Source organism: Ranitomeya variabilis, chromosome 1 (genome assembly GCF_051348905.1).
Source record: "Ranitomeya variabilis isolate aRanVar5 chromosome 1, aRanVar5.hap1, whole genome shotgun sequence".
In the NCBI taxonomy this organism is placed as follows: domain Eukaryota; kingdom Metazoa; phylum Chordata; class Amphibia; order Anura; family Dendrobatidae; genus Ranitomeya; species Ranitomeya variabilis.
The window spans coordinates 506,995,932-507,021,734 of NC_135232.1; the positions used below are offsets into that span (position 1 = coordinate 506,995,932).

The following is a 25,803-nucleotide window of genomic DNA, read 5'->3' on the forward strand; positions in this document are numbered from 1 at the left end:
CGGAGGTTGGGACAGAAGGAGGAACAGAAACGGGAGCACGAGGAGAACTGGGCAAACGGAGGGTAGAAGATACAGGCATAGGTCTCCTCTCTCGAGCAGACTCCCGCGAACGCTCCTGGAAACGGAGGTCTATCCGGGTGGCGAGAGAGATAAGGTCCTCAAGGGTAGAGGGAGTGTCACGACCGGCGAGCTCGTCTTTAATACGACTGGACAAGCCCCGCCAAAAAGCACCCACAAGAGCTTCGTTGTTCCACCCTAACTCTGAGGCCAGAGTACGGAAGCGGATGGCATATTGTCCTACAGAAGAAGATCCCTGACGTAAATTAAAAAGAGACTCCGTCGTAGAGGCTAAACGTCCGGGCTCATCGAAGACCTTCCGAAAGGTCTCAAGAAACTCATCCAAATGGCAGACCACGGGATCGTCACGCTCCCATAAAGGATTCACCCAGGCTAATGCCTCTCCCTCTAGATGAGACACTATGAACGCCACTCTCGCCCGGTCAGATGGATACTGAAGTGGCAGAAGCTCGAAGTGGAGGCGGCATTGATTTAAAAATCCCCTACAGAGTTTAGGATTGCCGGAGTACCTGGGAGGTTTTCCTAGTCGAGGAGGAGGGTGAGCGGTGGACGGAGAACTGGAATCTAGGGGAGGGGCTTGCGCGACCACAGCTGGGGCAGACTGAAGATTAAATAAACGGTCATCAATAGAGGCCATATAACTCAGCATGCGGGACTGGGTATCGTGTTGTTGGGCAAGCTCTTGTTGGAGGCTAGCTAATTGGGCGGCGTTTACTGGGTCAGTAGATTGAATCGACGTGAGGCGAGACTCCATAGATTTCAAGAAAGCCATTATGCGCTGTTGGTTATCGCGCAAATAGGTTAGCTCTTTCTGGGCCGAAAAAGGGGTACCAGCGGGGTCCATGGCCTGATTGTAATGTAGCGAGCTAAAGGAGACAAGAGTGGACCCTCTGGACCGTGGGGAGACCTACCCCTGGGCGAGCGGCCTAGGAGAGAACGACCCCTATACAGGGACCGCAAGGAGCAAGCCCAGAGGTCACTTACCCACGGTGAGATACCAGCAGGGACGGCTCCAGGAAGAGAGAGAGCAGAGGCTGGGTATGGAAGGAGACTCCGGGGGGTAGCGGAAGGACCTGAGGACTGGAAGGCAGGAGAGGAGCGGACCTGAGGGAAGAAAACAGAAAACAAAACTAAAGAACACAATAGGAACGGTAAAACTGGGACCAAGGTAAATAACAAGGGAGGCGAGGAGTAAAAGGGAAGGTTGCACGGAAGGACACAGAGTTCGGGCCAAGAGGCAGGAAAGCAAACGGTGGGCCAAACGTAATAGCAAAGGTGCTAAAACAATCAGGCACCGGGAAGCAGGAAGAGCTACCTTAAATAGTAGACGCTGGAACAGGATTGGTTGAGGGAACCCCATGACCTCAGGAAGCGGTAGCAGGGAGGCTAGACCTGCGTCCAGGAGGGAAGCTAGAACGCCTGCGCAGAGACAGGATACCTGCTACGGACCTGGCCACCGGAAGTGCAGGAAAGGCGGGAGAGCGTGCAGACTCGGACGCAGCAGCGGCGGACCGAGAGCGGAGGAGTGCAGCGCTGGAGCGGTGAGAACCGCGACGCAGAGGCGCAGCAGTGGAACGGGGATGCCGGAGCGCAGCGCTACAGCGCCGCGGAAGAGCGGTGTGTGTAACACTCTTCATCCAATTTTAATATGGATACCCTCAAATGAAAGCTAAAAGTCTGACATTACACAGCTGACATCAACCCTAAAAATCATTACACATACCAGAATTAAATGCTCTGGCGGCTGGGAAAAGCAGTAGAGTTAGTGTAAGGGTATGTGCACACGATGCAGATTTAGTGCAGAATTGGTGCAGAACTGCAGCAGATTTTTCTGCTGCAGAAACGCTGCAGAACTGCACTGTGATTTACAGTACAATGTAAATCAATGTGGAAAAAAAAGCTGTGCACATGGTGCAGAAAAATCTGCGCAGAAACGCTGCAGATTTCAAAGAAGTGCATGTCACTTCTTTTGTGCGTTTCTGCACCCCTCCATAGAAATCTGCAGTGGTAAAATCTGCACAAAAAACACATAAAAAACGCACCTGTGGATTCTGCCAGGAGATGCAGATTTAGTGCAGAAAATTCTGCACCACAATTCCTACGTGTGCACATAGCCTAATACTATTGTAGGAACTCAAGGATTCTGATAGCGTGGGGCAATGAACAGACAGAGACGGGTTTCTTTAGTGCAAATAGTGTATTTGTACAACAGCAATAACACCCAAAACAATATACTGATGACCCACAGTGTCCTGGAATGAAAACAAGTCCTTGAAACATATACAGCAAATCGGCAGAGTTCTTAAGGCAGAGTCCTCAGCAAGGTGATCAAAAGGTGAGTGTGACAGGTGACGTGGTGCAGATCCAATCACTGTCGGTGCAGAAAGAGTCAAATCCAGGTATGAAGTAAACACAGGGAAGTCCAGAACAAGTCCACAAGTTCATCCCAGGTGTGACATGAACACGGGTAAGTCCAGAAAGTAGTTCACAAGTTAATCCCAGATTTGGCATAAACACAGGTAAGTTCAGAAACAGGTTCACATAAGTATTTTACTGGTGTTGTTTCCAACATCTCCAACCGGGGGGAGTAAATGAAGGATTAAGTAGCAACATACAGTCCAGAAACAAGTCCAGAAACAAAGTTCCAAAAACACAGTTCTTACCAGGAGGAATGAACCAAGGGTTAAGTTCCAAGTCAGCAGACTAATGATAACATAGAGAGTGTAGCTTACATATGCAGGGAATGTCCAGAGCCAGAGGTAGAGACACACTCAGAACCAGCGGCTGAGCTGAAGGAGAACAGAATCAGAATACTCCAGCAAAGAGGCTGACACCTGACCTGGGTTTTAAACAAACGAAAAGGAAGTAGGGCAGACAAAAACAGCAAACTCTATCTTAACAAAGGGCAAAATCATTCACAAGGTGACTTGGAAAACCCGGAATACTGACATTACTCCCCCCTAGAAACGGCCTCAGGACGATCCTAGACCAGGTTTGACTGGGTATCTACGATGAAATTGAGCAACCTTCAGGGGAGCATTGATGTTATTTACTGTTTCCCAAGAATCGTTTTCAGGAGAGTAACCCTGCCATCTAACTAGAAACTGAAGCCGGTTCCTATGAAGTCTTGAATCAATAATGTCCTGTACTACAAATTGTTCTTCGCCATCAACCAACACTGGTGGAGGAGGAGGTACGATACGTCCCTGAAATGTGTTGAGAGACCGGTTTTAATAAAGAAACATTAAATACTGGGTGTACCTTTAGAGTTTGTGGCAGCTTCAGCCGACAAGCAACAGAGCTCACATTCCCGGTGATCTTGAATGGACCGATGAACTTCTGTCCCAGTTTCTGCGAAGGAACACCCAATCTTAGACTCTTCGTGGACAACCAAACCGTCTCCTACCTTATACATGGGTGCCGGTTTCCGGAATCTATCGGCCGACTTCTTGTAACGCTCCTGTGCTGCGGTCAGGGAGTCTTTCAAAACTTCAAGATTACGTTGCAACACTGCCACTCTGTCTTGAACTGCCGGTACCGAAGTAGCAACCGGAGACCTAGGCAAAATATTTGGATGATATCCCAGATTGGCGAAAAATAGAATTATTCTTACCGTTAATTCAGTTTCTAGGAGCCTTCCACGACAGCCACCAGGAGGTTGTCTCCATACCCTAAAGGGGGACAGGAAGCACGAGAGGTTAAAAGCCCCTCCCACCTCCCATTAACCAGTGACTTACAACTGAACCCATAGCACCGGTTACCTTTTAGGTTCTCAGAAAAAAATTATCCAAGAACATCGGGAGGGAATTAATGCTGTCGTGGAAGGCTCCTAGAAACCGAATTAACGGTAAGAATAATTCTATTTTCTCTAGTAGCCTTCCACGACAGCCACCAGGAGGAATGCCAACCAATTCTGTATTTAGGGGGGGAACACAGCCTGAAGAATTTTTCGGCCAAAGGCAAGATCTCGGTTGGACCAGAAGTCCAATCTATAATGCTTAGTAAAAGTGTGCAAGGAAGACCATGTTGCTGCCCTGCAAATCTGCTCTGTTGAAGCACCAGCCCTTTCAGCCCAAGAGACAGACGTAGATCTGGTGGAATGAGCTTTTAGGCCCGCAGGAATAGCAATATTCTGAGTTAGGTATGCTTCAGTAATAGCTTTCTTTATCCAGTTGGCGATGGTACTCTTCGCTACCTTCTTGCCCTTGTTTCTGCCAGAAAGATGAACGAAGAGATTTTTGTCAATCCTGAACGATTTAGTATGTTCTAAATAGTACAACACTATACGTCGTACATCCAAAGTATGAAATCTGTGTTCCTCCGGATTTGAAGGATTGTGACAGAACGATGGGAGGACTATATCCTGTGATCGATGGAATTCTGACACTACCTTCGGGAGAAAGCATGGATCAGGTCGGAACACGATGGAGTCATCTCTTATGGTAAGATAAGGCTCTCTAACTGAAAGGGCTTGTATTTCTCCCACTCGTCTTGCAGTAGAAATTGCAACCAAGAAGGCCGTTTTGCAGGACAGAAGTTGCGAGGAACAAGATGACAATGGCTCAAATGGAGGAGCCGTAAGGCCCTTTAGAACTATGATTAAGTCCCATGATGGTACAAAAATTAGTTTTCTTGGACAATGCCTTGATGCTGCGACCATAAACCTCTTTATCCAACGATGACTTGCAAGGTCTTGATCGAAGACAGAGCTCAAGGCTGACACTTGAACCTTCAAGGTACTTGGCTTCAGCCCTAACTCCAAACCTTTTTGAAAAAATCTAATATCTGGGAGATATTAGGATGGAAAGGGTCAGGATTATGAGGGTGACACCACGAGGAAAATCTATTCCAAATTCTTCCATATATGGCGTTGGTGATAGGTTTTCTAGACTTCTGTAGGGTAGAGATTACCGACTGCGAAAGGCCTTTAGCCCCTAGTACCTGGGCTTCAATAGCCAGGCTGCCAGATTGAACCTTTGTGGTTCTGGATGATAAAAGGGGCCCTGGCGGAGAAGATCTTCTGCTTGAAGAAAAACTGGACCATCCACCTTCAGTTCTTTTATGAGGTGGTACCAGTTTCTTTTCGGCCATGTCGGCGCCACTAGGATAGTTTGGACTTGATCGTCCCGGATCTTCCGGAGGGTCTTCGCCAGTAACGGTATTGGAGGGAATGCGTAAGCTAGATGAAACCTCCATGCGTGAGCGAAGGCGTCTACTCCTTGAGACCTGTCTTTGGGGTTCAGGGAGAAGTAGTTCTCGACCTGTGCATTGTGACTCGACGCTAGAAGGTCTATATCGGGAAGTCCCCATCTGTCTGCCAACATTCTGAAAATGTCCGCCTTCAGGCTCCATTCTCCTGGATGTAAGTCGTGACAACTTAGGAGATCTGCATGAATGTTCACTGACCCTCTGAGGTGTATTGCTGATAGTGAGAGGAGATGTTTCTCTGCCCAGCAAAATATTCTGTTTGATATTGCTCTCAGCTGGTTGAACTTTGGACTTCCCTGGTGTTTTAGATGCGCAACAGTCGTCATATTGTCCGAATAAATTCTGACATGTTGACCTATAATGAGACTGCTGGCCGCCAGGAGGGCCCTCTCCACTGCCATCAATTCTCTGGAGTTGGAGGAACTGGAACTTTCTCTTTGATTCCAGTGACCCTGGAATGGGCTCTGCGAGACAACTGCTCCCCAACCTTTCTGACTGGCATCCGTTGTCACCGTGATCAGAGGATCCTGTACCCAGTCTACTCCTTTTAGCAGGTTTGATTGGATCGCCCACCAGGTTAACGAGACCTTTACCTTCCCAGGAGTGTATATTCTTCTGTTCAGGGAATTTGGATTTCCGTTCCAGCTCCCTAAGATGTGTGCCTGCAGTACTCTTGAGTGGCTTGGAGCCCACTGGACTGATTGTATACAGGCCGTCATTGACCCCAGGAGAGACATTGCAGCCCGTAGAGTCGGAGAACGTTGTTTTTTGAAGTCCGAGACTTTGGAAATCAGGTTTACTCGGTGTTCCTCTGGTAGGAAAGATTCCTCATTCTCTGAATCCAAGAGGACCCCGAGGAATTTCCTCACTTTCGATGGTGACAGTTGAGACTTTTTTAGATTTGGTATCCAACCCAAATCCTGTAAAATGTTCAGAGTTTTGGAAATTCTCTGATTGAGAATTTCGGCGGAAGGACCAATTATTAGAAGGTCGTCCAAGTACGGCACTATAGCGATGTCTTGGCTCCTGATATGGGCTACTGCTTCCGCCATGACTCTGGAAAACACCCTTGGGGCTGAGGAGATCCCGAAGGGGAGAACATTGTTTTGGAAATGTAAGATTTTTTGATTGAATTGGACCGCAAATCTTAAATATTTTCTGTGACGAGGATGCATTGGAATATGGAAATAGGCATCCTTGAGGTCTATTGTTGCCATATATGATTGAGGAGCTATTAGAGGGATGGCTGTTTTTACTGACTCCATCTTGAACTTGCGGTAAGTTATAACTTTGTTGAGAGCTTTCAGATAAATTATAATCCGAGATTGCCCGGAAGGCTTTTTTATTATGAAGATACGGGAATAGTGCCCTTTCCCTTGCTCGTTCACCGGGACCGGGGAGATAGTTCTCGAGTCTAGCAAGTCCTGAATTCCAGCCATCATCAGTTTCTGAGTCTCCCGAGATGACGGGGAGGTGACTCTTACGATCCTGGGGGGAGGTGCATCGAACTCTATCAGAAGCCCCTGTTGTATAACACTGACCACCCAGGGGCTGTTGGAGATATTCTGCCAACTGTGAGCGAAGTTCGAAAGCCTCCCCCCCACCAGATCGGAGTCATTGCTTTTCTTGTTGAGCTTGCTGGGGAATAAGGATGTTTTTAGGCTTCCCCTTAGCATAACTCCACCTCCCGGTTTTTCCTTTTCCTCTACCCTGGGAGGGCTGGGACTGGGAGGCTCGAAAAAAATGCTTCCTGGGAGGCCTCTGTTCAGGAAGAGTTTTCTTTCTGTCTGTGGCTTTCTCTAAGATGTCATCTAATGAGGGCCCAAACACAGTCACCTTTATAGGGAATGGAACATAGTTTTATTTTGGAAGTGACATCTCCGCTCCACATTTTTAACCAGAGAGCTCTTCTGGCTGAATTTGTCTGGACCAAGGACCTGGCTGCCACCCGGATAGATTCCAGTGAGGCGTCTGCGAGGAAACCAGTCGCTCTGTGCAAAATAGGCAGGGAGTCCAGAACGTTTTCTAGCTCATCTATCCAGCGGAAGAGGGAGCGGGCCACACAGGTGGATGCGATGTTGAATCTGAGGGCTGAGGTAGACGTCTCCCAGGATTTTTTGAGAAGGCTCTCAATCTTTCTATCTAAGGGGTCTTTCAACTGGGAGGAGTCCTCGAACGGCAAAGCCGTTTTTTTAGACACTCTAGCCACCTGAACATCAATTTTTGGGATGTTCCATTTTATTGCGCCCTCATCAAGAGGAAACCGATGTTTAAAGTCTGGAGGAGTTGTTAGACGCTTCTCAGGCAATTCCCATTCATTATTGATCATGTCTATTATGCTTTTATGGACGGGAAACCCAGGATGTTTTTCAGTATGTATACCAAAAAGTTCGTCCTGTATAGACTGAGGAACTGATTCCTCTTTTAGCCCATCGTATTCCTCACTGCAGATACCAATTCCTCAATGTATTCAGAGGAAAAAAGATATTTTCTAATTTCCGCAGATTTATGGGGAAACACATCCTCCCATTTGACTGAAGAAGACGTATAAGACCCTTCAGACTCTGACTCAGAATACTCCTGGATTTTCCTCTTTTTGGGGAGTGATGGACCAGGTGAGGATGGTGGCGGCGGTGGAGGTGGGGCGAGCGTGGCCAGAGAGGTCTGAACCTCCTGCCTAACCAGGGAGCGGATCTCCTCAATTAATGAAGGGTGTTCCGCCCGGACAATCTTATCTGTACAAGGCTGGCACAGCTTTTTCTCCCAATCTAGCGGCATTTTTACATTACAGGTAGCACATTTGCGTTTGGTAATGTTTTTAGAGCCAGACTTCACTGCCTGCAAAGAGAGAGGAAGCGGTGTAAGAAGGTGTATAAGGTACTACCTTTGAATGGGACCCATCTCTGCCACACTTACTAGGGCTTGAGGAGCGCTGGGCTCTGCAGCTGCAGGGCAAGACGAATCCATGCTTACAGCAGCTTACCTGAGACGTCTTCGCAGCTTATATAGAAAATAAGCCTGCACCAGCGCGAGGCATTTCGCCGCCCCTCCCCCTCCGTAGTCCCAGGCAGGCGTGCGAGGATGCAGCGTGCCTCGCACGCCGTTCGGTGATCCATAGTTCTGGCCTGTATCGCTCCTGTGCAGGAGCGCCGACCCGGAAGTGGAGGATCACCCGACTTCCGGGTCGCCGAACAGCGTGCGTCAGGAGGGAGAGACGCCAGAGAGCTCAGGGAGGCCTCCGGGATGGGCACACACCGGCCAGCTTTGTCCCCGCAAGAGGACGCAGGAGGACCGGGAACGCGGTCCCAGAATCACAAGGGAGACGGGAGTCACAGCGCAGGAGGAAGCCCCGAGGGACCCGACCATTAGTGCCCGGCATCTTTAGAAATACAGGTACACTGCTCAGAGCCGCCGCTGCAGCGCACCAGAAACCTCTCCATGCCCCATGGGGGACAGGAAAGACACTGGTTAATAGGAGGTGGGAGGGGCTTTTAACCTCTCGTGCTTCCTGTCCCCCATTAGGGTATGGAGACAACCTCCTGGTGGCTGTCGTGGAAGGCTACTAGAGAAAAAGGCGTTACCTTCGTGTAACAGCTCTGTGAGCTGTTATACGAAAATTCCGCTAACGGAAGTAGCTTCAGCCAATCATCCTGCAAATGACTGACGTAACAGCGTAGATATTGCTCCAAGGTTTGATTGGTCCGTTCGGTCTGTCCGTTGGTCTGAGGGTGGTATGCAGAAGACAAGCAAACATTAATGTGGAGCGCAGAACAAAATCCTTTCCAAAACCTAGAGGTAAATTGTATTCCCTGGTCAGAGATGATCTCATCTGGTACCCCATGCAGCCGGAAAACGTTCTGGATAACCAGATCCACTGTCTCTGTAGCTGAGGGAAGACCGGTGCAAGGAATAAAATGAGCAGCCTTCGTTAAACGGTCCACTACCACCAAAATAGTATTTTTACCGCCAGAGGTGGGTAACTCCACAATAAAGTCCATCGAAATAGACCCCCAAGGGCGAGATGGTACGGGTAGTGGCTTAAGAAGGCCAGTAGGTGAAACTCGAGGAACTTTGTACCGGGTACAAACATCACAAGAGCGGACATAGTCATTCACATCCTTCAAGCAGGTAGGCCACCAGAAAAAACAACTTAAAAATTCCTGCGTCTTCTGTACCCCCCGATGACCAGCCAATACGGAGTCATGGACCAATTTGAGAATTCGAAGTCTCACAGCCTCAGGGACATAAATACAGCTATCTTTAAGCCATACACCATTCTGAAAGACAAGATTCACATTGTCAGGAGGGGCAGCAAGAAATACGTCACCATCATAGGCCAGCTTGATCTCCTCCCACAAGTCCCGGTCCTGGAGTACTCCTATGAAATTGGCATCAGATAAGATGGTCTTAGACAGGGTCCCAGGCACGGAGTCCATCGTGTGGATTCAGGATAGTGCATCTGGATCGCCCCCAGGCACAGGGCAATGGGGTACTCGGCACCGGGTCCCTCGGTCTCGGTTCTGGGGATGTCACGGTGGCTCGACCCGGTCCGTGGCCCTGCTGAGGGGCGCCCAATTAAAGGTGGAAGTTTGTACGGTGTTCGTGACGCCAGCTGTGGTATTCGGTAAGGGTGACCAACGCTGCTGGGGGTCCGCTGGGGTGATGGAATAGCAGCCAGATGTTATACCTTGCCACAGGTGAAGTATGTCCCCAGGGCTTCCCAAAGTGTGTGGATGATGATAGTGGTCGTTGTAAGGCGCGATGAATAACGAGGACACAGGTTGCAGTCTCTTTACCTTTTACTGAAGACTCCAGCGTCCGCAGTCCAGAGTACCGCTCACAGGGCTGGCTGAGTCCGGCCGGTCCGAAGGCACATCCAGAGTTCCCTTAGCCAGGAGGAAATCAGTAGCCTTCCTACTAGCGCCTGTGTGTTGTAGTACCTCCCTGCTGAGCACCACGGGAAAGTCCTCACAACCTTCGTAGATATTTCTGATGTTCTCTCTCTCTGTCCCCCAGATGATATGGATAGGACAACCTGTATGACGGGGTAGGCCTGGAGTTAATTTATAGGGACCCTAGAGACGCCCCTCTCCCACAATTGCCTCCGTGTCTTCTTAGGTATTTAGGTTGGGCAGCCAACTTGGAAGTGACTGTCCTGTCGTTGTTTGGAGTAATGCGTAGAGTCAGTACTCCCTTGGTGTTCCGGCCACCGGCTACGCGCCTCGGAAGGAGGCTGCCGACCTCGGGGCAGGACTCCTCCTGGTGTTATCTCCTTGTGCTGTGACTTCGGTTCTCACTCTCCACAATATACAATACAATATACTTTGCTTCGTGTCTTTTCTTAGGATGCTGCCGCAATGAAGTGCAGGCGCAGCTCCGTAATGTTCTATCTCTTGCTAGACCTCTGTCAGGATCCCACCCCTGACAGGACCTCTCTGGGTCAAACCCAGGCTGCTTCTCCCTCGATGTTGTCTGGTCGAAGCCCAGTCTGCTTCTTTCTGCCTAACTTCCTATCCAACCCACCAGTTTTACCCGTGTGTGAGGAGTGCCCTAGTAGATAGAAGCTTTGCTCCCCCTGGTGGACTGGAGTGTAAAGTGTAGTGTGTGACTGTGATACCTGGCAAGGTGAACTCCTTTAGTACCATCAGACGTAACATCAATCCCCCTTGTGGAAGACCGACGTTACTGCAACGACCAGGACTCTGGGGCGCTGCACATCGGCTTTCCCATTACGTGAACCTGGGCGGTACGAGATGATAAAATCAAACTGGTTCAAGAACAAACTCCACCTAGCTTGTCAAGGAGAAAGACATCTGGCGGACTTAAGGAATTCCAAGTTACGGTGATCTGTGGGCACTACTACCTGTTGAGTTGCTCCCTGCAAATGGTGTCTCCATTCCTGAAAGGCGGAAATGATTGCCAAAAGTTCCTTATCTGCAATGTCATAGTTCAGTTCAGCAGATGATAACCTGCGAGAAAAGAAGGCACACGGGTGCAGCAAACCTTTGTCTCCGGTTTGTTGTGAGAGGATTGCTCCCACTGCAAGACAGCATAGGGGGTGGCAGCACCATTTGTCTCCCTTTTTGAGCACGTAGGCACTCATCTCTCTGCACAAGCAGGTCCCCTGATGATTGGCTTGGAGGAAACGCGTTGGGACTGACTACAGGGAGAGTGCAGGGCATGTTATTGCAGGGGTAGCTGTGGACTGCCCTTGTAAGGGCGGGAGCTCTGGGGATAGTTTATTTGTAGCCCCATAGGGAATGACAGGGTATTGTCGTCCCTATTTATCAAGATCTGGATTACTCCCTGACCAGAGGCTTTCCGGTGCTCCTGCCCTTTCATCTTGAAACCGGTGAGATTGTTCCTTTACCGTTCTACTGTGTTAATCACTAGCAATACCTCTGCTGCATTTTTTTAAAAAAATAGTGATAATTTTCTTGCATGTAACCATCTGTATGGAGTATGGCCCTGCCACTCATGTGTAAATGATTTTGGTAGTTGTGGCTTGAACCATACTTTGGTCAGCGTTCACTCCGCAAGTACCAATGCAGGCGGAGTTGTTTTGAATCCTAATTGGGGTTTTTGCTAGGTCTCATGGTGGGACCCTACCCCATTTTTTATAACACTTTGGGTGACATTGTTTTTACTTTTATCTATTTAATACGAGTAAAAGTTACGTTTTAGTCCATTTCTGCTGTTTATCTTGTATCAATTGGTGGATATATCTGCTGAATTTACACATTTAGTATAGATTTTGCTATTTTCTGTCTACATAATGATCCAGTAAATCCCTGAAAATATCGTTGGTTAAGTGTTGGAAAGCAGCAGGAGCGTTACAGAGTCCGAATGGCATCACTAAATATTCAAAATGTCCATACCGACATCTGAAAGCTGTCTTCCATTCGTCTCTGGGACGTATACGGAGTAAATTATATGCCCCGCGAAGATCTAATTTGGTGAATATTTTAGCTTGGCGAACTCTCCAACAATTCAGGAATTAACGGCAATGGGAACCTGTTACGAATGGTTACCTTGTTTAGCTCCCGGTAGTCAATACAAGGTCTTAGAGTGCCATCTTTCTTCTTTACAAAGAATATGGGGGCTCCCGCTGGTGAAGAAGATGGTCGGATAAACCCCTTGGCTAAATTCTCATCTATGTACTCTCGTAATGTCTTTAATTCTGGAGCTGCCAACGGGTAAACATGGCCGAAAGGAATCGCTGCCCCAAGAAGCAGCTCTATGGGGCAGTCATATGGTCTATGTGGAGGGAGTTGGTCTGCCTTCCTCTTGTCACAAATGTCCGAGATTTCCTGGTAAACCAGAGGGAGAGTAGATACCTGTTTTGTTTCCTCCAAATTCTGGGTAACTGGAGCCATTACCGTTGGGCTGATGGTAGGGCCACACTTCGGAAGGAAGGATATCTCCTTGGTTTCCCAATTGATGTTTGGAATCTGTGACCGTAACCAGGGAATTCCTAAAATTACAGGAAAATGAGAAGATATTAACATAAATGACAGGGTTTCCTGATGGTCTGGTTCCATCTTACACTTCAGAAGCACCGTCTCCCGGTCTACTGGCCCGGAAGCTAATGGAGAACCATCCACCGTTTCCATGGTGACTGGTGAGGCTCTTAGTTGTGTCTTAATTCCATGTTCCCTGGCAAAAGAAGAATCCATGAAATTTCCACCTTCTCCAGAGTCTATCATAGCAGAACTTGGTATCCACTGTCCCTCCCACAGAATCTGAATAGGAAGAGAACAATGTGAGTATTTCTCCCCTTGATCTTTAGGGGAAGTCGACATCACTGTTAGGGGAACCACAGCATCTATATGTAAACTGGTCTCCGAAACTTCTGACTCAGTGTCGATATCGTCATAATCCCCTACTGCCGCCAACACTTTGTTAGGTTGCCTCGGACATTTAGGACAATTAATAAGGAAATGATCCGATTGACCGCAGTAAAAACATAACCGCTCACGAAACCGATATTCACGGCGTTCGTTACTCTCACGTTTTTGTAGTGACTCCACTTGCATAGGCACCTCCTCAGCTTCCCGCGGGTTCTTGCTGGTAGTTTCCCAAGACGGAAGAGTAAAATTAGTGATGCGATTTAAAGCCGCCCATTTCTCTTGTCTGCGTTCAGTTAGGCGGATATCAATACGCACACAGTGTTGTAAAAATAACTCAAACTCCTGTTGAGACTCTGAGCGAGCTAGCTCATCCTTGATTGTACTGGACAACCCTTTCCTAAAAATTGGCAATAAAGCATTGTTATCCCAGTTGGTATCCACTACTAACCTCTTAAATTCAGTAATATATTCTATGACTGAACGTTTCCCCTGGCGTAAGGAAAGCAAGGATTTTTCAGCGGAGGCACGGCGATTGGGATCAAACATTTGCGCCATAGCTGCCAGAAAATCATCCAAATTATTTAGACGGACATCGCGACTTTCAACCATAGGATTTGCCCAAGCCAGTTCCTGTGATGTCAACAACATAATAATACATAGTACCTTAGATCTATCAGACTGATAGGAGGCATGTACATCAAAAAATAATATGCATTGATTAACAAACCCGCGGGATTGACTTCGGTCACCGTTAAAACGGAAAGGAGGCAATTTAGGCATACTGGTGGGTGGTGTATGCTGAACAGGTGGTGTATGCTGAACAGGTGGTGTAACCTGAGCTTCTACCAAGGTACGTAAATCTTGGAGAGCCTGACCAAACACCTGCGCTTTGTGGTTAGCCTTTTGTACAGCCGCCATCTCCTGCTGCAAGGAGTTAATCATAGCAAACATCTTGTCTACCCGTGTCTCTGTCATTGCCCCAGCAGAATCCTTTTTAGGCTGAAGTATCCTGTAATACTATTGTAGGAACTCAAGGATTCTGATAGCATGGGGCAATGAACAGACAGAGATGGGTTTCTTTAGTGCAAATAGTGTATTTGTACAACAGCAATAACACCCAAAACAATATACTGATAACCCACAGTGTCCTGGAATGAAAACAAGTCCTTGAAACATATACAGCAAATCTGCAGAGTTCTTAAGGCCGGTTTCACACGTCAGTGGCTCCGGTACGTGAGGTGACAGTTTCCTCACGTACCGGAGACACTGACACACGTAGACCCATTAAAATCAATGCATCTGTGCAGATGTCATTGATTTTTTGCGGACCGTGTCTTCGTGTGCCAAACACGGAGACATGTCAGTGTTCGTGGGAGCGCACGTATTACACGGACCCATTAAAGTCAATGGGTCCGTGTAAAACACGTACCACACACGGACGGTCTCCGTGTGCAGTCCCTGTGCCGTGCAGGAGACAGCGCTACAGTAAGCGCTGTCCCCCCCACTGGTGCTGAAGCCGCCATTCATATCTTCCCTGCAGCAGCATTTGCTGCATAGACGATATGAATAATAGTGTTCAAAAGAAAGATCTATCTGTCCCCCGCCCTCCCACCCCCTGTGCGCTCCCCCGCTGTTCTGAAAATACTCACCCGCTTCCCTCGTTGGCTGTCGCTGCTTCCTGTCCTGGCCGCACCTTGTACTGTATGCGGTCACGTGGGGCCGCCGATTAGAGTCATGAATAGGGGTGGAGCCGCCTATTCATGACTGTAAATGAGCGGCCCCACGTGACCGCATACAGTAGAAGGTGCGGCCAGGACAGGAAGCAGTGACAGCCAACGAGGGAAGCGGGTGAGTATTTTCAGAACAGCGGGGGGGCGCACAGGGGGCGGGGGCGCACAGGGGGTGGGGGGGCGCACAGGGGGTGGGGGGGCGGGGGGCGCACACTTGACAGATAGATCTTTCTTTTAAACACTATTATTCATATCTTCTATGCAGCAAACGCTGCTGCAGAGAAGATATGAATCGCGGATTCAGCACCAGATGATGGTACGTGTGGTACCCAGCACGGTGCGTGTGGTACCCAGTGGGCACACGGGCAGCACACTTGTGCCGCAAGTGTGCCACACTGATGTACACCAGAAACGTAGGGGCACACGGACACGGATAATTCCGGTACCGATTGTTTCCGGTACCGGAATTATCTGGACGTGTGAGACTGCCCTAAGGCAGTGTCCTCAGCAAGGTGATCAAAAGGTGAGTGTGACAGGTGACGTGGTGCAGATCCAAACACTGTCGGTGCAGAAAGAGTCAAATCCAGGTATGAAGTAAACACAGGGAAGTCCAGAACAAGTCAAGTTCATTCCAGGTGTGACATGAACACGGGTAAGTCCAGAAACTAGTTCACCAGTTGATCCCAGATTTGGCAGAAACACAGGTAAGTAAACAGCAAACTCCATCTTAACAAAGGGCAAAATCATTCACAAGGTGACTTGGAAAACCTGGAATACCGACAGTTAGCGATATTCCCAGGCATTGGGTGCTACAACTGTCATCATTCTTGCCTCATCTCCCTGCGAAACATTTCTGCTGTATATACATGTGCTGATCTCAGGCCGCTAAACGAGTGTGATCGACAATACTGAAGTTGTTCGCTTGTTTCCCGGCCTCTTTACACCGACTGAGAAAGAATGATGGGGACAGAACAATCACAATTAGATGATTCTGTCCCCCTACAGTATCATGTTATCAGCAGCACAACTACAGTTTACACCGGCGATGTGCTGCTGAGAACAAGGATTTCTGTTCCCACATATACAATCCAATCACTCGATGAATAGGCAGAATTTTACTTGTTTAGTATAATACACCCCATAGTCCTCCATATATTATAATGTGCACCTCAGTCCTCCATATAGTATAATACACTCCTCAGTCCTCCATATAGTATAATACACTCCTCAGTCCTCCATATAGTATAATACACTCCTCAGTCCTCCATATAGTATAATACACTCCTCTGTTATGATCCCTAGTGGCGGAGGATCACAAATAGATCAGCAAGTGATTAAACTAAGGACGAGCTCTAGGGAGATGGTAACTGGACTGATCGCAAATCTGAACCTATCCAAAACAACTAGAGGTAGCCGGTGAACGTGCCTAAAAAATTCTTAGACGTCTCGAGCCAGCCTGAGGAACTAGCTACCCTTAAAGAGAAAGAAAGACCTCGCTTGCCTCCAGAGAAATAATCCCCAAAGATATAGAAGCCCCCAACAAATATTAACAGTGAAGTAAGAAGAAGGCACATACATAGGGATGAAATCAGATTCAGCAAAAGAGGCCCACTAGTACTAGAAAGCAGAAAATAGAGCAGGGGTCTATGCGATCAATAAAAAACCCTTACAAAATCTCCATCCTGAGATTTCAAGAACCCACACACCAACTAACGGTGTGTGGGGAGAAACTCAGCCCACTAGAGCAACCAGCAAGCGAGGGAATTACATTTTAGCAAGCTGGAACAGAAAACATGATAAACACTGCTGATCAATAAATGAGCAAACAAAACTTAGCTTATCCTGGATGGACTGGGAGCAAGGTAGTCAGAAGGAATCTGAGTAGCACTGATTACATCGACAGCCGGCCACAAGTGGAAGTAAAACAGAGCTATATAGGAACCTCCCAGAGGATAACGAACCAGCTGATAGCCAGAGACCAGCAGGATAACAAACAAAGCCACCAGGGGGAGCCCACAGCAAAAGTCACACAAAACCACCAGTGACCACAAGAGGGAGCCCGAAAACAGAGTTCACAACACTCCTCAGTCCTCCATATAGTATAATACATTCCTCAGTCCTCCATATAGTATAATACATTCCTCAGTCCTCCATATAGTATAATACACTCCCCATAGTCCTCCATAAAGTATAATACACTCCTCATAGTCCTCCATATAGTATAATGTACTGCCACAGTCCTCCATATAGAATGCACTCCTCAGTCCTCCAAATAGTATAATACATTCCTCATAGTGCTCCATATAGTATAATGCCCTGCCATTGTCATCCATGTAGTACAATTCACTACCCATAGTATAATGCACCCCATAGTTCTTCATATAGTATAATGTATTCCTCATAGTCTTTGATACAGTATAATGCAGCCCACATATAGTATAATGATGCCACCCCACAGAATATATTGTAGCCCTGAGTATAATGTAACTCCCCAGAGAATATAATGCAGCCCCTCATATAGTATAATGCAGCCCCCGCATATATAATATATGGTAGCCCCCCATAGAATATAATGTAGCCCCTCCATAGAGTAATACAGCCCCCCCATAGAATGTACTACAGCCCACCTCCCCATAGAATATAATACAGCCCCCATAGAATATAATGTAGCCCCCATAGAATGTAATAGTCCCCCATAGAATGCAATGCAGCCAGCCCCCATAGAATATAATACAGCCCCCATAGAATGTAATACAGCCCCCCCATAGAATGTAATGGAGCACAGCCCCCATAGAATGTAATGCAGTACAGCCCCCATAGAATGTAATGCAGTGCAGCCACCATAGAATGTAATGCAGCACAGCCCTCATAGAATGTAATGCAGCGCAGCCCCCATAGAATGTAATGCAGTGCAGCCCCCATAGAATGTAATGCAGCCCCCCCATAGCCCCACAATCCAGTTATCACTCATTGATACATTTAAAAAAAAACAAAAAAAACCACTCTCCTCGTGCCCTGCGCTGCTCCCGGCTCCGGTCTCAGCAGCTGCAGTCTGCCCGCCCGTCACACAGCAGGTGCGTGATGATATGCGCACCCGCAGTGTCAGAGGGGGGAATGATGGGAGAGGGAGTGACAGCGGACGCGCTCTCCTCCATCATTGCATTCAAGTGTACTGGCGTCATAGACGCCGGTATAGTTGAATGCGGCAGCGCTGGCGGGGGTGAGTCGGCGCTGGCGAGCGGCCCACAACTGCCACCGGCCCTTCTGGCATTTGCCTGCCTGTTTCATATACATTGAATTATACAAGCACTAACTGCATCTATTTCTGGAGCTCTATACAAACCACTTGTTCTCAGGGAAAAAAAATTCCTTGTACGCTCTAAATATGTTGCTCTTGTTATGAAATTTGGCTCCTTATTTGAGTATAACTAATCCTGTGCTTTCAGGTCCATTTGTGCCTACCCACTAAAGACAAAAAATGGTATATTAATAATTGCTAATAAAATTATATTTTTTTAAATATGATTCCGTAAATTATAGGGAGAATAGTATTTGGAAGTACCGATTGTAGCTAGGTCATCTTTTTTCTTTTGTGCTATGCTATGTACAATCTGCATGAATGCTCTCTGTACAAGTGGTGCGGAGTCTATGGCTTAAATAGGAATGGGCTTAGCAAATATGTCGGTGCTGCGGACAGCAAAAGCCACATTCTGGCCAAACTATCAGCACTAACTGTAAACTTTTTGGTTAATCAGGAAAAAAATAATTTTGCCAGAGAAATACATAAACAATGTAACTGTGTAAAAAGATTTATGGATGGCGATGTTTGCTCCATTCAAAACTTGAGCAATTCCCTGAAAAAAAAAACCACAGCTGAGGCCACAAGCATGGAGTGTATAGCCGCTCCTGGAAGCACCTCCAGGCTCACCCGTCAGTGATGTACACGGAGGTGCTCCTGTGAGGACCTGGCCCTGTCAGTGATGTACACGGAGGCGCTCCTGTGAGGACCTGGCCCTGTCAGTGATGTACACGGAGGTGCTCCTGTGAGGACCTGGCCCTGTCAGTGATGTACACGGAGGTGCTCCTGTGAGGACCTGGCCCTGTCAGTGATGTACACGGAGGCGCTCCTGTGAGGACCTGGCCCTGTCAGTGATGTACACGGAGGCGCTCCTGTGAGGACCTGGCCCTGTCAGTGATGTACACGGAGGCGCTCCTGTGAGGACCTCGCCCTGTCAGTGATGTACACGGAGGCGCTCCTGTGAGGACCTGGCCCTGTCAGTGATGTACACGGAGGCGCTCCTGTGAGGACCTGGCCCTGTCAGTGATGTACACGGAGGCGCTCCTGTGAGGACCTGGTCCTGTCAGTGATGTACACGGAGGCGCTCCTGTGAGGACCTGGCCCTGTCAGTGATGTACACGGAGGCGCTCCTGTGAGGACCTGGCCCTGTCAGTGATGTACACGGAGGCGCTCCTGTGAGGACCTGGCCCTGTCAGTGATGTACACGGAGGCGCTCCTGTGAGGACCTGGCCCTGTCAGTGATGTACACGGAGGCGCTCCTGTGAGGACCTGGCCCTGTCAGTGATGTACACGGAGGCGCTCCTGTGAGGACCTGGCCCTGTCAGTGATGTACACGGAGGCGCTCCTGTGAGGACCTGGCCCTGTCAGTGATGTACACGGAGGCGCTCCTGTGAGGACCTGGCCCTGTCAGTGATGTACACGGAGGCACTCCTGTGAGGACCTCGCCCTGTCAGTGATGTACACGGAGGCGCTCCTGTGAGGACCTGGCCCTGTCAGTGATGTACACGGAGGCGCTCCTGTGAGGACCTCGCCCTGTCAGTGATGTACACGGAGGCGCTCCTGTGAGGACCTGGCCCTGTCAGTGATGTACACGGAGGCGCTCCTGTGAGGACCTCGCCCTGTCCTTGATGTACACGGAGGCGCTCCTGTGAGGACCTGGCCCTGTCAGTGATGTACACGGAGGCGCTCCTGTGAGGACCTGGCCCTGTCAGTGATGTACACGGAGGCGCTCCTGTGAGGACCTGGCCCTGTCAGTGATGTACACGGAGTCGCTCCTGTGAGGACCTCGCCCTGTCAGTGATGTACACGGAGGCGCTCCTGTGAGGACCTGGCCCTGTCAGTGATGTACTCGGAGGCGCTCCTGTGAGGACCTCGCCCTGTCAGTGATGTACACGGAGGCGCTCCTGTGAGGACCTCGCCCTGTCAGTGATGTACTCGGAGGCGCTCCTGTGAGGACCTGGCCCTGTCAGTGATGTACACGGAGGCGCTCCTGTGAGGACCTCGCCCTGTCAGTGATGTACACGGAGGCGCTCCTGTGAGGACCTCGCCCTGTCAGTGATGTACACGGAGGCGCTCCTGTGAGGACTTCGCCCTGTCAGTGATGTACACGGAGGCGCTCCTGTGAGGACCTCGCCCTGTCAGTGACGTACACGGAGGCGCTCCTGTGAGGACCTGGCCCTGTCAGTGATGTACACGGAGGCGCTCCTGTGAGGACCTGGCCCCGTCAGTGATGTACACGGAGGAGCTCCTGTGAGGACCTGGCCCCGTCAGTGATGTACACGGAGGCGCTCCTGTGAGGACCTGGCCCCGTCAGTGATGTACACGGAGGCGCTCCTGTGAGGACCTGGCCCCGTCAGTGATGTACACGGAGGAGCTCCTGTGAGGACCTGGCCCTGTCAGTGATGTACACGGAGGCGCTCCTGTGAGGACCTGGCCCTGTCAGTGATGTACACGGAGGCGCTCCTGTGAGGACCTGGCCCTGTCAGTGATGTACACGGAGGCGCTCCTGTGAGGACCTGGCCCTGTCAGTGATGTACACGGAGGCGCTCCTGTGAGGACCTGGCCCTGTCAGTGATGTACACGGAGGCGCTCCTGTGAGGACCTGGCCCTGTCAGTGATGTACACGGAGTCGCTCCTGTGAGGACCTCGCCCTGTCAGTGATGTACACGGAGGCGCTCCTGTGAGGACCTCGCCCTGTCAGTGATGTACACGGAGGCGCTCCTGTGAGGACCTGGCCCTGTCAGTGATGTACACGGAGGCGCTCCTGTGAGGACCTGGCCCCGTCAGTGATGTACACGGAGGCGCTCCTGTGAGGACCTGGCCCCGTCAGTGATGTACACGGAGGCGCTCCTGTGAGGACCTGGCCCCGTCAGTGATGTACACGGAGGCGCTCCTGTGAGGACCTGGCCCTGTCAGTGATGTACTCGGAGGCGCTCCTGTGAGGACCTCGCCCTGTCAGTGATGTACACGGAGGCGCTCCTGGGAGGACCTCGCCCTGTCAGTGATGTACACGGAGGCGCTCCCGTGAGGACCTGGCCCTGTCAGTGATGTACACGGAGGCGCTCCTGTGAGGACCTGGCCCTGTCAGTGATGTACACGGAGGCGCTCCTGTGAGGACTTCGCCCGGTCAGTGATGTACACGGAGGCGCTCCTGTGAGGACTTCGCCCTGTCAGTGATGTACACGGAGGCGCTCCTGTGAGGACCTGGCCCTGTCAGTGATGTACACGGAGGCGCTCCTGTGAGGACCTGGCCCTGTCAGTGATGTACACGGAGGCGCTCCTGTGAGGACCTGGCCCCGTCAGTGATGTACACGGAGGCGCTCCTGTGAGGACCTCGCCCCGTCAGTGATGTACACGGAGGCGCTCCTGTGAGGACCTCGCCCTGTCAGTGATGTACACAGAGGCGCTCCTGTGAGGACCTCGCCCTGTCAGTGATGTACACGGAGGCGCTCCTGTGAGGACCTCGCCCTGTCAGTGATGTACACGGAGGCGCTCCTGTGAGGACCTCGCCCTGTCAGTGATGTACACGGAGGCGCTCCTGTGAGGACCTCGCCCTGTCAGTGATGTACACGGAGGCGCTCCTGTGAGGACCTCGCCCTGTCAGTGATGTACACGGAGGCGCTCCTGTGAGGACTTCGCCGTCAGTGATGTACACGGAGGCGCTCCTGTGAGGACCTGGCCCTGTCAGTGATGTACACGGAGGCGCTCCTGTGAGGACCTGGCCCCGTCAGTGATGTACACGGAGGCGCTCCTGTGAGGACCTGGCCCTGTCAGTGATGTACACGGAGGCGCTCCTGTGAGGACCTGGCCCTGTCAGTGATGTACACGGAGGCGCTCCTGTGAGGACCTGGCCCCAGCTGCTCCGTGCTAGTCGCCTCCCGAGCCGTGTACAGTGGAGCGGCTACTGAGGGCCTCAATACATTAGCTCCACACACCGCCGCCTCAGCACACCGCCGTGCTTCCTGCTATCAGGCCGGCAGCACTGGAGACCCCGCCTCTTCCGGTGACATCATCCCCTCACAGGAGCCACTCCATTGTACAAGCTATCATTCTAATCAGTCTGTGTGTTTCACCTAGCAATATCGGTGTGCCTGGTGAGATGTGAGCACTTGCCCTCCACAGATCAGCATCTTGCCAACCTCAACAGGTGGGCACTGAGAAAGCCACACCTACCGTATGAAAACGAGGCTTGCATAGTAAACAAAAAGCAATAGCCTTGTCCAATAGATGTGTGGCGGTTGACTGCGGCTGCGCCGGTTACCATGGTAGCTGACAGCATGGCGTCGTGCGGGAATCTAGTGTCGGTCTGCAGGTAACCGCGGGTGTCCGCTGCTCGGGTCAGAACTACGGGCTTTCCAGACACCGAGCGTGAGAAGGAATTTATTCTAGCGTTTGGTTACATTTTATCTGAGGTAAATATATAGGAAATGTAATAATATGTATGCAGGGCCGTATTTAGAGTTTCTGCTTCCCTAGGCACTTTTAGCGCTGCCTCCCCCTTTGGTGAGTATGACACTATCGGCAGTGACTTTGGCAAGAATCGCTGATGTGAAAGTCGCCTTTTTCAGCAGATCTGGCAGTTTTTCTGCATCTGCCGCGTAACGGATCACTTACAGCAACACTGCGTTCGGCCTCATTCATTCTCTATGGGATTTGCGGCACTTGCTGCGATCTGGCAAATGCGGTACTATACCGCCCAACTTTTGAAGAAGGGAAGGAGGTAAAAAGTTTGCGGCGCGCGTGGCCAAGTGGAGGGAGCCGACACAATCCTGTGTCAAGGCAGTGGGTAGGCTCCCTCCACTTGGCCACCAACGCTTGTTTCCCATACAGGATAAGAGGAGACATAGATTGACATTATCCCTGGCTCCACCTGTGATATACCATTCCACACGGGGAGCATTCAACATAACCAGTGCCCCTGATTCCATATGCGGAACAGCACTATCTTCCCTTGTTCCCCTTGTGGCAGTCCAGAAGAAACAGGAACCACACAGCCTGATCTGTACTCTTGATCCTATATGCATGACAGCCATTTTTCCGACCGGAACTACGGATATAGTGCACTGGCTAACATTTACACCATATTATTTTGTCGGGCACACAACTGCGTCCCTCTATCTGACTCACCAGTCACACAGTGTCCTTACTCCAAACAGCAGATTTGCATCAGGCGACTTTGTGATCAAGGCCACGGGCTGGCCGAAACGTTAAAATTCGCCAAGAAATCTTTTTTGTCAAGTCAAATAAACTTTTGATATATGCAACTTCAACTATACGAGTGCAGTGATTACTTTAACTTTATGATTGGTGGGACCCTGTGTCCCGTTCACTGGCACCATAAACCACAGTGATTGAGTGCTAGCTTTCCGTATTCTCTACAATACTGTATAATGACCCCCCCCTCTCCTGTATGCATGGCTCATATCCCCCCCTCCTGTATGCATGGCTCATATTCCACCCTCCTGTCATGGCTCATATTCCCCCCCCCGAATGCATGGCTCATATTCCCCCCCTGTATGCATGGCTCATATTTCCCCCCCCCCCACTGTATGCATGGCTCATATTCCGCCCCCCCCGTGTGCATGGCTCATATTTCCCCCCCCCCCCGTGTGCATGGCTCATATTTCCCCCCCCCCTGTATGCATGGCTCATATTCCCCCCCCCCCCCCGTATGCATGGCTCATATTCCCCCTGTATGCATGGCTTATCTCTCCACCCCCCCGCTCCTGCTCCCATCTTGCATGGCGTGGCTTACTGTCCTCCTTCATACCCCCATCCCCCGTCCCTCATACTCACCTGTCCCACACCGCGCGGCCGCACCGGCATCCCTCTGGCCCGACTCCCGGCGCAGCACCTTCTTCCTGCATGAGCTGTCACGTGATATCGCTCATTAAGGTCATGAATATACGCATATTCATGACCTTAATGAGCGGTACCACGTGACCGCTCATTCAGGACGAGCTGCAGACGCCGAGACAGGCATCGCTGGAGCAGGGTGAGTGTCGGTCGGGAGGTGGCCCAGGACTTGTAAAAAAAACAAAAAACAATCAAACCTTGCTCAGGTGCCGCCCCTGCATTGTCCCGCCCTAGTCACGTGCCCTCAAGTGCCTAGTGGCAAATACGGCCCTGTATGTATGGTCAATATATAAATATGGTGTATAGTAAATGGGATACGTACAGTGACTATGCTAATGTATAGTAAATATGTAGAATGGATGGAATATGTATAGTTAATATGTGACAATAATGTGGTTAGTGAATATGATGAAGAGGAAGTAGGATATGTGCAAGTCAGTATGCTCAGATATAGTAAATCAACGTGGATAGTAAATACGATGTATAATAAATATGCGTATTATAATGTGTAACCTGAGTATAGGGAATGTGTAGGCTGAGTATAATATATATATATATATATATATATATATATTAGTGTAGGCTGGGTGTAACGTGTGTAGGGATGTGCAGGCTGAGTGATAAGCAGCACTGTTCCCCCCATTAACTATAATCTCTGACTTCCAGTAATATACATTATTCAGTCTCTGACTCTCCCTAATTACCTTTAAGGCTATGTGCACACGGAACATATGCAAAGTTTTACTGCACAAGCGAATTGAATGAGATCCCTGAAGTCTCATGCACACGCTGCTTATTTTTTCCTTGCAGATTTGCAATAGATTAAAACCTGCATAATGTAAATTCTTGCTGCTTATTTCGCCCATACTAATGAGCAGGGGAAATTATAAAAAAAAAAAAAAAAAGTGTTTTACTCAACTTTCTTCCTGCCAACACATTAGTATGTGCAGCAGAATTTTCTCATGCAAATCCTGAACGTGTGCACATAGTCCCTGTCCTGTGTCCAACCATTCACTCCATTAAGTTCTTGTTGGCATTATAATGAATTTGGGAGTGGGAGAAAACCTTATAAGGTACTGAGCATCCTCTGCCACCTCCCAATTCATTTCAAGTCACTGACAACATCTTCTCCCACCTTTCAATTCATTATGAAATGTCCTATGCAACTTACCCCCTCCTTTTCCTCTCCCCAATAAATTTTAAGTCCCTGATAGCATCCTTCTTCATCTTACAAGTCATTGCGATGCTATCAGGGGCTTAGCACCCTCCTACATCACACAATTAATTTTACATCCATATCTAATGTCCTCCTCCCCTCCCCTGTCATTTTTGTCCCCTTTACTCCCATCCCAATCCGCCGCATCCCTCATTGCCCTCTCCCCCACCACCTCCATCATTGCCCTCTACATCACTGCCCTCTCCCCCACCACCTCCTCCATTGCCCTCTACATCACTACCCTCTCCCCCACCACCTCCATCATTGCCCTCTACATCACTTCCCCCCCCCCCCCAGTGTATTGAGAGGGAAAAAAAAAGCACAAACACCACTCGCCTGTCCGCACGTTTCTCGCAGCCGCAGCATCATTGTCGCCGGCAGCTTTCTCTCTGATACAGGCATACTCAGAGATCATCCAGCTGCATGCCTGTGTCAGACAAACCATGGACAGGAGACATATCCCTGCAGCGCTGCTCCACCTGCTGCACATGAGGGCAGAGAGGTGGAGAGACAGGCAAGATTGCCCCCCCAGAGCTGGAGAAACAGGCAAGATTGCTCTCATTATTA

At 49.8% G+C, this 25,803-nt stretch overlaps 1 protein-coding gene across 7 annotated transcripts in view; it reads left to right on the forward strand.

Moving 5' to 3' along the window:
* Positions 1-25,803, forward strand: part of C1H19orf44 (chromosome 1 C19orf44 homolog) — a 497,340-nt gene that overhangs the window by 369,540 nt on the left and 101,997 nt on the right. For 2 of the 7 annotated variants that reach the window (XM_077252986.1, XM_077252959.1), the window contains exon 1: positions 22,349-22,576. The exons of 1 other annotated variant lie outside the window; for it this stretch is intronic. The gene's annotated coding sequence lies outside the window, so the exon portion shown is untranslated. Of the gene's footprint in view, positions 1-22,005; positions 22,312-22,347; positions 22,577-25,803 lie in introns of those variants that run through there. 4 more of the 7 variants (XM_077252950.1, XM_077252997.1, XM_077252976.1 and 1 more) reach the window with 4 other exon arrangements.